At 38.2% G+C, this 14,191-nt stretch overlaps 1 protein-coding gene across 1 annotated transcript in view; it reads right to left on the reverse strand.

Moving 5' to 3' along the window:
• The window catches only part of GALNTL6 (polypeptide N-acetylgalactosaminyltransferase like 6), a 1,595,017-nt gene that overhangs the window by 955,007 nt on the left and 625,819 nt on the right, over positions 1-14,191 (reverse strand). The window lies entirely within an intron of this gene.

A 14,191-nucleotide genomic window follows, 5' to 3' on the forward strand; every position in this document is an offset into this window, starting at 1 on the left:
CATCAGTTTTCTGATTGTGCAAAACCACTTTAGGGTCATCCCTTAGCCCATGAAAATTTGCCTTTCTGAAGTTTAGTGTTTTTGTAGGTACCCTACCAAACACTTATTAAAGGATACATGAAAATTAATTATGTTGTGGTCACTATTAACTAGGTGACCCCCAACCTCTATTTTTTATATCCTATTCGGCCTATTGGTTAAAATTAGGCCTAGAAGTCCCTCCCTCGTGTTGAATCTTGCACCAGTTGCTAAAGTAATTGTCCTTAATTATTTTTCAAAAAACTGTTTCTTTTGTAGGACCTGCAGGTTTCTGCCTCCCAGTTTATATCAGGGTAGTTGAAGTCCTCCATAATAAAGACTTCATTACGGTTTGCTGCCTCATCTATTTACTTAATTGATTTTCTGCTTTTTTCATTATACTTGGAGCCTTATAACAAACTATTCTTTCTTCCTCCCCTTATTTCCACCCATAGGAACTCCACGTGATCATTTCCCTCATAAATATCATCACGCAGGATGGGTTTTAGGGAGGATTTTACATTTAAGCTAACTCCTCCCTCTTCAAAGCATTCAGATTTCACTTCACTGGTACTAAGGGGCCTGGACCAAACCCTGAAAAACAATCCCATATCATTATCCCTCCTCCACCAAACTTTACAGTTGGCACAATGCAGTCTGGCAGGTAACGTTTTTCTGGCATTCACCAAACCCAGACTCGTCCATAAGAATGATAGATAGTGAAGTGTGATTCATCAATCCACAGATCACGTTTCCACTGCTCCAGATTGTAGTAGTGATGAGCTCTACACCACTCTGTCCTATGCTTGGCAAGACTTGCATGCAGCTGCTCGGCCACAAAAACCCATGCCATGAAGCTCCCTGCGCAGTTTTTGTGCGGATGTTGATGTCGGAGGAGGTTTGGAACTCTGCAGTTATTGAGTCAGCAGAGCATTGGTGACTTTTATGGACTATGCGCCCCAGCACCCGGAGACTCACGCATAAAACAAGCCCTCCCGCAGCGATATCAACTGCAAAATAAAAAAGTTATGGTTGTCAGAAATGCCGACACTAAAACATGATTTTTTTAGAAAAAGAGTATTTTTATTGTGGGAACGTAGTGAAACGTAAAAAAATATATAAATTTGGTATCGCTGTAATCGTATAGACCCACAGAATAAAATGAACATGTTGTTGATACTGCACTGTAAAAAATAAAAAAACAAAACCGTGCTAGCATTGCTGTTTTTTTGTTTCCTCATCTCCCAAAAAATTTAATAAATGTGCATAAAGAATTGGTTCAAAGCGTACCACACCAATCCATGGATTATTCATTCACCCCATTATTACATCATCCTATTATGACCTGATGCACTCCGCCCAGCTTACATATACCCTGATGTACTCCGCCTAGCTTACATATACCCTGATGTACTCTGCACAGATTACATAAGCCCCCACATTATAACCTGAAATAACAGTAAAACACCAAGCAAAATCAGCGCTTCAAAAGCCAAATGGTGGACCAACTGAGCCTAGCAGTGTGCTCAAATGGCAATTTATAAGTAGCCACTTATTAAAATAAACTATTCTTATTTATTATACACTGGACTTTATTCCTACAAATCTAGCCACGCAGCAGCGCCCCCATAAGATCCAATTTTTTCTTCCTCTCTCTCCGTCAACAAAGCGGTCCCTTCGGGGTACCGACTCGGATCTGGCAGCAGCACTGTGGTTTTATCCTTATGCTTCAAAACATCCTACCTAGGTGCGCATGGTATTTGCCCCCTTGCTTCACCCACTTAACTTATTGACCTGCACAAGGTGGCGCCGTGTGTCTTTTGCTCTCTCTCTTCTTTTCTCCTATAGTCTTTGTGAAAATGCTACATTTTGGGCTAGAACGACATCTTTTTGCAAAAAAAAATTCAGTTTTTTTTTTTATATTCACATCCAAATTCTAATAAATTCAGCAAAAACCTGTGTGGTCAAAATGCTCACTACACCCCTAGATTAATTCCTCAAGGTGTGTCGTTTTCCAAACGGAGTCACATTTCAGGGGTTCTTACTGTACTGGTACCTCAAGGGCTCTGTAAATGCAACATGACGCCCAGGAATCAGTTCTGCAAAATCTGAGCTCCAACTGCCAAATGGTGCTCCTTCCCTTGTATCCTGCCCTGTATCCAAACAGCAGTTTATGACCACATTTGAGGTATTTTCCTACTTTGAAGAAGTTGCTTTACAAATTTTAGGGTGCTATTTCTCCTTTATTTGTTGAGAAAATTAAAAATTTTGAACTAATGCTACGTCTTATTGGAAAATAATGTAATTTTTCATTTCCACTGCCCATTTCTAATAAAATCTATGAGACACCTGTGGGGTTAAAATGCTCACTACACCCCTAGATGAATTCCTCAATGGGTGTAGTTTGCCAAATTAAGTCACTTTTGGGTAGTTTCCACTGTACTGATACCTAAGGGGCTTTGCAAAAGCGACATGGTGCAGAAAAACCAATCCAGCAAAATCTGCTCTCCAAAAGCCAAATGGCGCTCTTTCCCATTCTGAGCCCTGATGTGAATTAATACAGTAGTTTATTACCACATATGGGGTATTCCCGTACTCTGGAGAATTTGCTTTACAAATGTTGAGGTGCTTTTTCTCCTTTATTTGATGAGAAAATGAAACATTTTGACCTAAAGCTACGTCTTAGTGGAAAAAAAAATAATTTTTCACTTTCACTGCCCAATTCTAATGAAATCTATGAAACACCTGGGGGTCAAAATTCTCACTACACCCCTAGATCAATTCCTCTAGGGGTATAGTTTCTCAAATGGAGTCCCTTTTGGGGGGTTTCCACTGTACTGGTACCTTAGGAGATTTACAAATGCGACATGGTGCAGAGAAATCAATCCAGGAAAATCTGTACTCCAAAAGCTAAATGGCGTGCCTTCCCTTCCGAGTCCTGTCCAAACAGCAGTTTATGACCACGTGTTGGGTATTTACATACTCTGGAGAAGTTGCTTTACAAATGTTGGGGTGCTTTTCCTCATTTATTTGTTGAAATAAATAAAAATTCTAAGGTAAAGCTACATCTTATTAGAAAATAATGTAATTTTTCATTTTCACTGCCCAATTCTAATGAAATCTATGAAATACTTGTGTGGTCAAAATGCCCACTACACCCCTAGATGAATTCCTCTAGGGGTGTAGTTTCCCAAATTGAGTCACTTTTGTGGGGTTTCTTTTGTGGGGAATGTTTTTGCACCACAAGACCTCTTCTGACCTGACATGATGCCTGAAATATAATTTAATTAAAGGAAGGCCCAAAAATTCACTAGGTGCTCCTTTGCTTCTGGGGCTTTTGTTTCAGTCCATTAGCACATTAGGGCCACATGTGAGATATTTCTAAAAACTACAGAATCAGGGCAATAAATATTCAGTTGTGTTTCTCTGGTAAAAACCTTCAGTATTACAGGAAAAATGGATTAAAATGGAATTTCTGCACTTGGAATTCCCTTCCACTTTGCTTTAATTCCTGTGAAACGCATAAAGGGTTAAGAAACTTTCTAAATGCTTTTTTTTAATTGCAGTTTTTAAAATGGCGTGATTTGTGGTGGTTCCTAATATATAAGGCCCTCAATGCCACTTCGGATCTGAACTGTTCCCTAAAAAAATAGGCTTTTGAAATTTTCTTGAAAATGTGAGAAATTGCTGCTAAACTTATAAGCCTTGTAACGTCCTAGAAAAATAAAAGGATGTTCAAAAAATGATGCCTACATAAAGTAGACATATGGGAAATGTTAACTAGTAACTATTTTGTGTGGTATTACTATCTGTTTTACAAGTAGATGCATTTGAATTTAGAAAAATGCTAATTATTGCAAATTTTCTCTAAATTTTGGTGTTTTTCACAAAAAATATTGAATTTATCGACCACATTTTTTGACTAACATAAAGTAAAATATGTCACGAGAAAACAAACTAAGAATCGCTTGGATAGGTAAAAGCATTCCGAAGTTATTACCACATATAGTAACACATGTCAGATTTTAAAAATGAGGCTCTGTCATTTGGTCCAAAAGTGGTTGCGGTGGGAAGGAGTTAAAATGCAAAATGTATAGATATTTATAATTATGGACATTGCTCGAAAACAAGTTCCAAACTCAAAAGGCAGAAGTTACAGGGAAACTGTTGTGAAAAACATAATTTACCATATGAATTCTCACTGTAGTTATTATGTCTGATGATAAGTCTGTCTCTTGGAGGTTTCTAAATACTACAATTTCAAGAAGAATGTGCGTGGGCCATTACATTGTGAAAAACATTGCTTACATAGCCCTGTTCAGTCTGCTGCTGTCACTGAATCTGCTCCAGGCTGCTATGTGTTTCCTAAAGATGATGCAAGGCTGCTGCCAGCCATTCATCTTTACCCTTTCCTGCAGTGGCTGGAGCTAGTATACAGCCTGTGCCATGCATGATGCTGCTGGACAGTCTCTCCTGTGCCTTATATCTGCATCTGTGGCATCTCAGCATCCTGCTCACAATTTGGAATGACCTATATACATGACTATAGTTGCCTGGGCAAGGCATCATTGGACAGTTACTGACTGACAGTGATTATTACATTCAAGAAAGTGGAGAGAAGTTGGAATATTCTATTTTAAGTGGGCTAGACTAGGGTATGGATACTAAACTGTGTAGCCCTTACTTGCAGCAAACATTAGAGAGCAGAGGGCAAAGTGCACTTGGAGTCAGAGAAATGAAGGGACATCGCAGGCAATAGATAAACGGTGGTAAAGCAGATTATAAAAACAATACACTATAGAGGAAGGTATGTACGAAATACATTAGGAAGCAAGAACGCTGGCTTGCTGAAACGAAAAGTAGTTATAATGAAGCGGACAGAGATACACAATTAGCTACTGCAAGGATTACATGAGCAGTACTAAGAAGATAACTTACATGACAACCAGGAGCGATGAACTGACTATTTACAGAGTCAAGCAGGCTATGAGTCCAGGGAGCGAGCTGTATCAGAGAGACTGATAAATCTTCCTGCAGTCTGCCCCTTCTTCTTTGTAATTAGAGACAACCAGGCGTGGGCAGCAGATTACAGGAAGGTAGACACCTAGTGGCAGTATCTTCATAAAGACTTTGCAAGGATAAAACAGAACATTTTTTAAAGAAAGTAAATTGCAAAGTTGCAATGTATCAGGTATACTATTAGATTAGCAAAAAAAAAAAAGAGTATGATCCAGCACTTTCTAAAGAAATCTCAGGGCTTTATTTGATAAACATTAAAAATCCACCCAGCACATAAAGACAAAGGACTAGTATGCTTACGCATTTCAAACGTCATAGTCATAGCCCCTGGTCGACGAAACAACATACCATTTCAAGTGGGTGAGCACCAATCACAGTGTAAAAAACAAGACCACATGTAAAAAGAGTTGGAGCATGGTGTGTGGGGGGAGGATATATGTGAACATTCCACTGTTAACCACTTACTTCCCGCCAAAAGCTATAATATGAGCTTAGTGTTAAAGTAATTTTATAAAATCTAAATACAAATTACAAGGATATTACAGCTGTAAAAATAATAGTACATTGAGCAAGACACCTATAGCTGGCTAAAGCTTAGTAATTTAAATCAATATAATGTTTGTCAGCAAATACCGCACCCAAAAACTGCATAATGTGAACAGCGAAAGAGCAGTTTGTTGTAGTGACACCTATGGATCAGTTGGGAAAACTACTTTGAGGTTGAGTGCACATCCACATTAAAAAATTATGTCAGTGATTGTCACACTCCATGGTTGCATTATATGCACCATGATGTCAAATCCACATCCAAATGTCACATATCTGGGAATAATGACCGCAGACACATTGGATAATCCATACACAGATGTAAAGGACAGTTAAACACATGGTGCCCTGCTGGTCAAGGTATTGTCCCTACTAATAATGAAACATAATTTCCCTTTTTAAATTAGGGCCCTTTTTTTTCTTTGCTACTGTGGAAGACGCCTGGGCCAGGGCAAGGTCCGTACACTGTATCACTGAAGACGCTGGACCCCGGCGAGCTGGAAAAATATTTTCATTTTACTATACTATTAGATTGGAACAAGTTGTATGAAAGTCAGTGTCCATTTAACACATAAGGGTTTGTTCACACTGGCATCATGTCTTCCATTTTTAAATGATCCATGACTGATATGATGGATCTGCTTTGATCTATTTTGCCACTGGTCCTTTGTTTTTAACCACTTCAAGACGCAGCCTGTTTTGGCCTTCATTACGCAGCCAATTTTTTCAAATCTGACATGTTTCACTTTATGTGGTAATAACTACGGAATGCTTTTACCTATCCAAGCGATTCTGAGATTGTTTACTCGTGACACATTGGACTTTATGTTACTGGCAAAATTTGCTCGATACGTTCAGTATTTAATTGTGAAAAACACCAAAATTTAGCGAAAAAATTGCAAAAATTAGCATTTTTCTAAATTTATATGTATCTGCTTATAAGACACATAGTAATACCACACAAAATTGTTACTAATTAACATCACCCATATGTCTACTTTAGATTGGCATTGTTTTTTTTAACATCCATTTTTCTATGACATCACAAGGCTTAGAACTTTAGCAGCAATTTCTCACATTTTCAAGAAAATTTCAAAAGGCTATTTTTACAGGGACCAGTTCAGATGTGAAGTGGATTTTAGGGCCTTATATATTAGAAACCCTTGATAAGTCACCCCATTTTGAAAACTTTACCCCTCAAAGTATTCAAAACAGCATTTAGAAAGTTTCTTAACCCTTTAGATGTTTCACAGGAATTAAGGCAAAGTAGATGTGAAATTTTAAAATTTCTTTTTTTTTTTGCAGAAATTAATTTTTCATGTATTTTTTTTTTAACACAGAAAGTTTTACCAGAGAAACACAACTCAATATCTATTGCAAGACCGATAAAATACCAACACATAGGATGCAATGGAAAATAGTGCTAGAAAGTATCAACAAAATGAACTATGAGACAACATTACTGGCCATAATAGATGCACTATATATTGAATCCTACGAAGTAACCAAGATATACTTGGTGCGTCGATCAGAAATTGACAGAAAACCAACCCAAGAAAATATGATCGACTACAGCACAAATGTAGAGAAAAATACAAATGATTCTTTATTGGAATAAAAACATGAGACAGATAAAAATGGAACTAGGGGATGAGTCACACAGTAAAAAAGGACGTCTGATCAGTCAAACATGCCAGGTATGGATATTGTGTCCACGTATTGTGTAATAGCAAAATAGGAGTAAATGCATGTAGTCATATAAAGAGCCGTGTCTAATGGAAAACAGCACGGATATAATCAAGGTACATCAGATGACAACAGCACAAATCGCAGAGAGGTAAAAAGCAGATGCCGATAGCTGTGGTAATTACAGAATACGTGTATACCATCAATAATAATTACAACTAGTTACCAATGTAATGTGCACCAAGTAGTGCCAGAAAGTGCTTGAAATCCTTAGTATGGTCTCTTGTTGTGACTGGCGACCTATTTCCTTTAAATATAGCATACTTATGGTGTATTGCACGATATGTTCACATGCTTATTGTGTATTGTACGATATGCTCATATGCATAAAAATTCAATCTCCTTCACACATTATTTTGTCATGTACACTTAGTATAGTTTGCATCACAGTTAACAACTACCAGCTTGTTGACCTCGTATTCACATTTCATGCCATCACATTATCGGTCCTTTTTATTTTACATTTTTCGGTACCGTCGTACACTTTTTATGTTTCACCAACTGGTCCATTTATTTTGTAATATCCAGGCACAAACTTCACCAACTGGTCCATTTATTCTGTAATATCCAGGCACAAACTTTCTCCTATTTCATTTCACTCATTCCCTTTACTTGTCATTCATTCACTTCACCACAAGGTGTCTCACTCCACTCCTATTCACATTCTCACTTATTATCCTTCACCTTTTGTGATTGATTTTTTTATGTTTGCATCGGCACATTTAGATATTTTATGGTATTATCTGTAACATCTACTCTGGCTGTACTATTTCAGCTTAAACATCTATCCTGTCTAATCCTCTTCTGGCATACATGTGATCTGTGGCAGTGCGCTGATGGTATGGCTATTCTGTATAATTACAGATTTCCCCCGGGGGGGGGAGTGGCCCTGGCCTCTTCCGTCCGCTGTCTATGATTGGAGCAGGATGTGGGGGGCGTGGTCAGACCTCGCCGCCTCACATCCTCTCTGATGACGTGGTACAGGAAGTGGGGCAGCGCCATCTTGGTACCCCGCATCAGACGCCGACTCTCCACATCCGGTCCATGATACCTCTCCTTACAGCATCTAATTACACACATGTACATGGCTCTGTACTATATATAGGTGGGCACAAGCAGTTGTGACCCTAACCCCGGACGAAGGCAATCGCCGAAACGCGCGTCGGGTCAGGACGTTTCATCCCTGTTTCCATCATGTCCACTGGTATGTAGTGTTATCTTTTCTGTCCTGTGTAGCAAGCATAGCTTCATTATGTTCATCATTTATGGTCATCTTCTGATTTCAAGCACTTTCTGGCACTACTTGGTGCACATTACATTGGTAACTAGTTGTAATTATTATTGATGGTATACACGTATTCTGTAATTACCACAGCTATCGGCATCTGCTTTTTACCTCTCTGCGATTTGTGCTGTTGTCATCTGATGTACCTTGATTATATCCGTGCTGTTTTCCATTAGACACGGCTCTTTATATGACTACATGCATTTACTCCTATTTTGCTATTACACAATACGTGGACACAATATCCATACCTGGCATGTTTGACTGATCAGACGTCCTTTTTTACTGTGTGACTCATCCCCTAGTTCCATTTTTATCTGTCTCATGTTTTTATTCCAATAAAGAATCATTTGTATTTTTCTCTACATTTGTGCTGTAGTCGATCATATTTTCTTGGGTTGGTTTTCTGTCAATATCTATTGCCCAGATTCTGCAGTTTTTAGAAATACCCCACATGTGGACCTAATGCGCTTATTGACTGAAGCACAGGCCTCAGAAACAAAAGAGCACCTAGAGGATTTTGGGGCCTCCTTTTTATTAGAAAATATTTTAGGCACCATGTCAGGTTTGAAAGGCTCTTGCAGTGCTAAAACAGTGGAAATCCCCCAAAAGTGACCCCATTTTGGAAACTATACCCCTTGAAAAATTATTGGAAGTAGGCCGTGAAAATTAAAATCTACATTCTTTCAAAGATAATGTAGGTTTAGCTAATTTTTTCTAATTTCCACAAGGACTAAAAGGAGAAAATGCACTACTACATTTGTAAAACAATTTCTCCCGAGTAAAACAATACCCCACATGTGGTAATAAACGGCTGTTTGGACACACGGCAGGGCTTAGAAGGGAAAGAGCGCCATTTGGCTTTTGGAGCTCAAATTTAGCAGGAATGGTTTGCGGAGGTAATGTCACATTTTCAAAGCCCCTAAGGGACCAAAACAGTGAAAACACCAAAAAAGTGACTCCATTTAGGAAACTACACCCCTTGAAGAATACATTTGTAGTGAGTATTTTGAACCCACAGGGGTTTCATAGATTTTATTAGAATTGGGCAGTGAAGATAAAAAAAATCATTTTTTTCCAATAAGATGTAGCTTTAGCTAAAAAAAATTCATTTTCTCAACAAATAAAGGAACAAAAGAACCCCAACATTTGTAAAGCAACTTCTCTGGAGTACGGCAATACCCCATTTGTGGTCATAAACTGCTGTTTGGGCACACGGCAAGGATCAGAAGAGAAGGAGCGCCATTTGGCTTTTGGAGCACAGATTTTGCTGGATTGGTTTCTTGACACCATGTCACATTTGCAAAGCTCCTAAGGTACCAGTACAGTGTAAACTCCCAAAAAGTGACTCGATTTACAAAACTACACCCCTTGAGGAATTCATCTAGGGGTTTAGTGAGCATTTTGAACCCACAGGTGTTCCATAGATTTTATTAGAATTGGGCAGTGAAAATAAAAAAAATCCTTTTTCTTCAATAAGACGTAGTTTTAGCTGAAAATTTTTCATTTTCTCAACAAATAAATGAAAAAAAGCACCCCAACACTTGTAAAGCAACTTCTCCTGTGTACGGCAATACCACATATGTGGTCATAAACTGCTGTTTGGGCACAGAGTAGGGCTCAGAATGGAAGGAGCGCCATTTGGCTTTTGGAGTACAGATTTTGCTGGATTGGTTTCTGGGCGCCCCCCAGAAGTGACCACATTTTGGAAACTACACCCCTCAAGGTATTCACCTAGGGGTGAAGTGAGCATATAATTACCCCACAGGTGATTGGCAGAAATTGGTGTGCACTCGATGTTGCAGAGTGAAAATTGGATTTTTTCCATAGATTTGCCAATATGTGGTGCCCAGCTTGTGCCACCATAACAAGACAGCTCTCTAATTATTATGCTGTGTTTCCCAGTTTTAGAAACACCCTACATGTGGCCCTAATCTGTTGCCTGGACATTTGACCAGGCTCAGGAGTGAAAGTGTACCATGTAAAATTAAGGCCTAATTTGGCAATTTACAAAGAATTGGATCACAATTGCAGAGGCTCTGATGGGAAATAATAAAAGAAACTGCTGAGAAGTTACCCCATTTTGGAAACTGCACCTCTCAAGGCATTTTTTAAGGGGTGTAGTGAGCATTTTCACACCACAGGCCTTTTCCATGAATGATTGCGCTGCGGAAGGTGCAAAGAAAAATGAAAATTTTTCCCTAGATATGCCATTTTAGTGGGAAATATGTCGTGCCCAGCTTATGCCACTGGAGACACACACCCCAAAAATTGTTAAAAGGGTTCTCCCGGGTATGGCGATGCCATTTATGTGGAAGTAAACTGCTGTTTGGGCACACTGTAGGATTCAGAAAGGAGGTAGCGCCATTTGGCTTTTGGAGCGTGGATTTTGCTTGGTAGTAGTTTTGTTTGGAGTCTTACTGGTGTTTCCGTTTATAATGTGGGGGTACATGTAAGCCGGGCGGAGTATATAAGGGGCATAGTCAGGTGGTATAATAATGGGGTAAAAAAAACAAACAGTAAAATAATCCATAGATATTTGTTACGCTGTGACACAATCCTTTCTGCACACAGGCCGGTGTCACACTAATAAATGGTCCTTACTTATCCCCCTTTTGGTCCACACTCGGCATCTTTGCAGTTTGAGGAATTTTGCTGGGAAGAGTTGTCCAAGTATAATATGGACACCTTTCAACTAGCATCCTCATAGCAAAGATTTAAAGCTGAAATCTGTTATTTGGTTGTCACCAAATGGTTTTGCTCTGGATATTACATATGGCCACTTTCTTAGCATAATTTTACAATAAATTAAATTGATAAATTGCAGGACAACACTAAAATAAAGGCTAAAGTGATAAAATGTGTATTCTATCTGTGTATAATACTATAAATGACACTACTGCTAACATCAATTATAATAATCAAAGAAACAATAATAAAAACAAATATAAAAGCACACACAAATAAAGTAGAATCAATTAAGAAAAAGTATGAGTATGGCTCAAAACTGAAACGTCACCATAATAGGTGAATAAAACTCTTCTTTCATTGCAATTTGTCTGGTTCTGCGGATTTCTTTGAAATGCCAGTTCTGTGGGATGTGAGTCCATTTCTTTATCAGCACATTGCACCTGTTTATGACTTGATTTGGTGAGGCTGCTTTAATTTTTTATTTTTTTTTAAAGTAGAGCATATCTATCAAAGGGCCCTATATACTGAGAATTCAGAGGAAAAATAAAGTGCTCCGATTTTTGCAAAATGTATTTCTTACACTATAAATATAGTTTTTATAATTAATCCGTAAAGCTTTTGGTTAACATATATATTAATCCTGGACCACAGTGTGGAACCTGCCATAGGCTGTTTCCAGGGTGGCATTTAATGGATCTCTGTCTGGGCATTATTATTTTATGGCATTTATCTGCAGAGTATAAAGCAATATAGTTAAAGTGCTGTCGATTAACTGAGTAGAATCCCAAAATACAGGGTAAAAAGACATTAAAAACTAGCTTTGTCTGTGGAGCTATAATTTTCTTAAATACTTTATCAATTAGATGTGCGAGTTTTTTCAATAGTGACTCAAAGGAGCAATTGGATCATTTCAAATAATACAATACATTATACAGTATATATATATATATATATATCTAGTATACCCTAAATATTGAAATTGCCTTTCATCCTTTTTAAAAAAAAATAATAAATCATCATGAAATGTCACGGGATAGAAGATAGGATTAAAGGGGAAATCCAGTTTAGAAAACCAATTTTCATATACCCTATACATACACCATATATGGACAGTAATGTCATGGGCTACTCTTAGAGCGGAATCCCTGGCAGGACGTTGTCGATGCTCTGGCCGGGGATCCCGCTCTCGGAGAAGCCCCTAGCATCACTATTCATATATGGACAGTGACGTCAGAGGCTACTCCTTGAGCGGAATCCCCGGCCAGAGCGATTCTGCTCCTACAGGAAGCCCCTGGCATCACTGTCCATATATGCCCGCCCAGAACGCCGGCAAAGCTATGGGGCATTATACAGTATGGGGCAGCTATGGGGCAGCATACTGTATGGGGACATGTATGGGGTCATTATATTGTATGGGGGCAGTTATGGGGCATTATACTGTATGGGGCAGCTATGGGGCATTATACTGTATGGGGGAATTTGGGTGGGCATTATACTGTATGGGGGAATTTGGGTGCTATTATACTGTATAGGGGCATCTGTGTAGGCATCATACTGTATGGAGTCATCTGTGGGGGCATTATACTGTATGGGGGCATCTATTGGGGCATTATACTGTTTGATGGCAGCTATGGAGGCATTATACTGTGCGAGGCAGCAATCTGGCATTATATTGTGTGGGAGGCACTATGGGGTATTATACTGTGTGGGGGCAACTATAGGGGCATTATACTGTATGGAGGGTTCTATAGTGGCGCTACGCATGCTACATCGGTTGTCCATCTTTGCAATTCTTGAAATTTGGGAGATCTGGGCACAATACACTGCAATACAGAAGTATTGTAGTGTATTATAAAAGTGATCCAAATATTGCATAGTAAACCCACTTTTTCTCCCTACAAAGTGCTTTACTATGAAAAAACAAAAACTTTTTAAAAAAGCATATAATTGGTATCGCCACATCCGTAACGACCCGAACTATAAAACTTTTAAGTTATTTAACCCGCACGGTGAATGCCGTAAAAAAATATGAAAAGCAATGCCAGAATTGCTATTTTCTGTTCATCCTGCCTTCCAAAAATTGCAATAAAAAGCAAGTCGTAAAAGCAAATAGAAACTACAGCTCCTCCTGCAAAAAAAAAAGCCCTCATACTGTTATATCGACGGAAAAATAAAAGAGATATGGCTCTTAGAATATGGCACCACAACAAAACAAATAATTTTGGAAAAAATTTGTTTTTATTGTGCAAAACTAGTAAAACATAAAAAAAAACTATATCAATTTGGTATCACCACCATCGTAACGACGTGCTGAATAAAGTTATTATGTTGTTTATGCTAAATGGTAAACTGCGTAAATTTGAAACGCAAACAGGAATGGCAACATTTCAGTTTTTTTTCATTACTCCCACAAAAAAGTTAATAAAAATTAATAAATAAATTATATTTATCACAAAATAGTGCCATTAAAAATACAACTTGTCCCACACAAAAAAACAAGTCCTCATACAGCTATGGATGTGTTCTACATTTATGTATGTAATATATGTAGACAAACAACAATATTCACAGCAAAATTCCACAACAAAGTATATTACAATGCAAGTGAATAAGGTTTTAAATAATCCCATTTACCAAAATTTTAAGAATTGCAGTGGATTCTAGAAATGCTGCTAATTTTCCTATCTGCAGAATGCACTTTCTCTTGGTAATTTTTTCAGCGGATTTTATTTATATAAATATAATAGGCAGGGTCGCTTTAATAGAAAATTAGGCACATGGCATCAATTAGGGTCCCCACTGTTTGCCACTTTTAGACAGTTTTTCTTATCATTTCAGGCAGGGTTGCCAACCTCCACTTCAGAAATTTCTGGACAACTGAGCTAA

The sequence above is a fragment of the Rhinoderma darwinii genome, chromosome 1 (assembly GCF_050947455.1).
Source record: "Rhinoderma darwinii isolate aRhiDar2 chromosome 1, aRhiDar2.hap1, whole genome shotgun sequence".
In the NCBI taxonomy this organism is placed as follows: domain Eukaryota; kingdom Metazoa; phylum Chordata; class Amphibia; order Anura; family Rhinodermatidae; genus Rhinoderma; species Rhinoderma darwinii.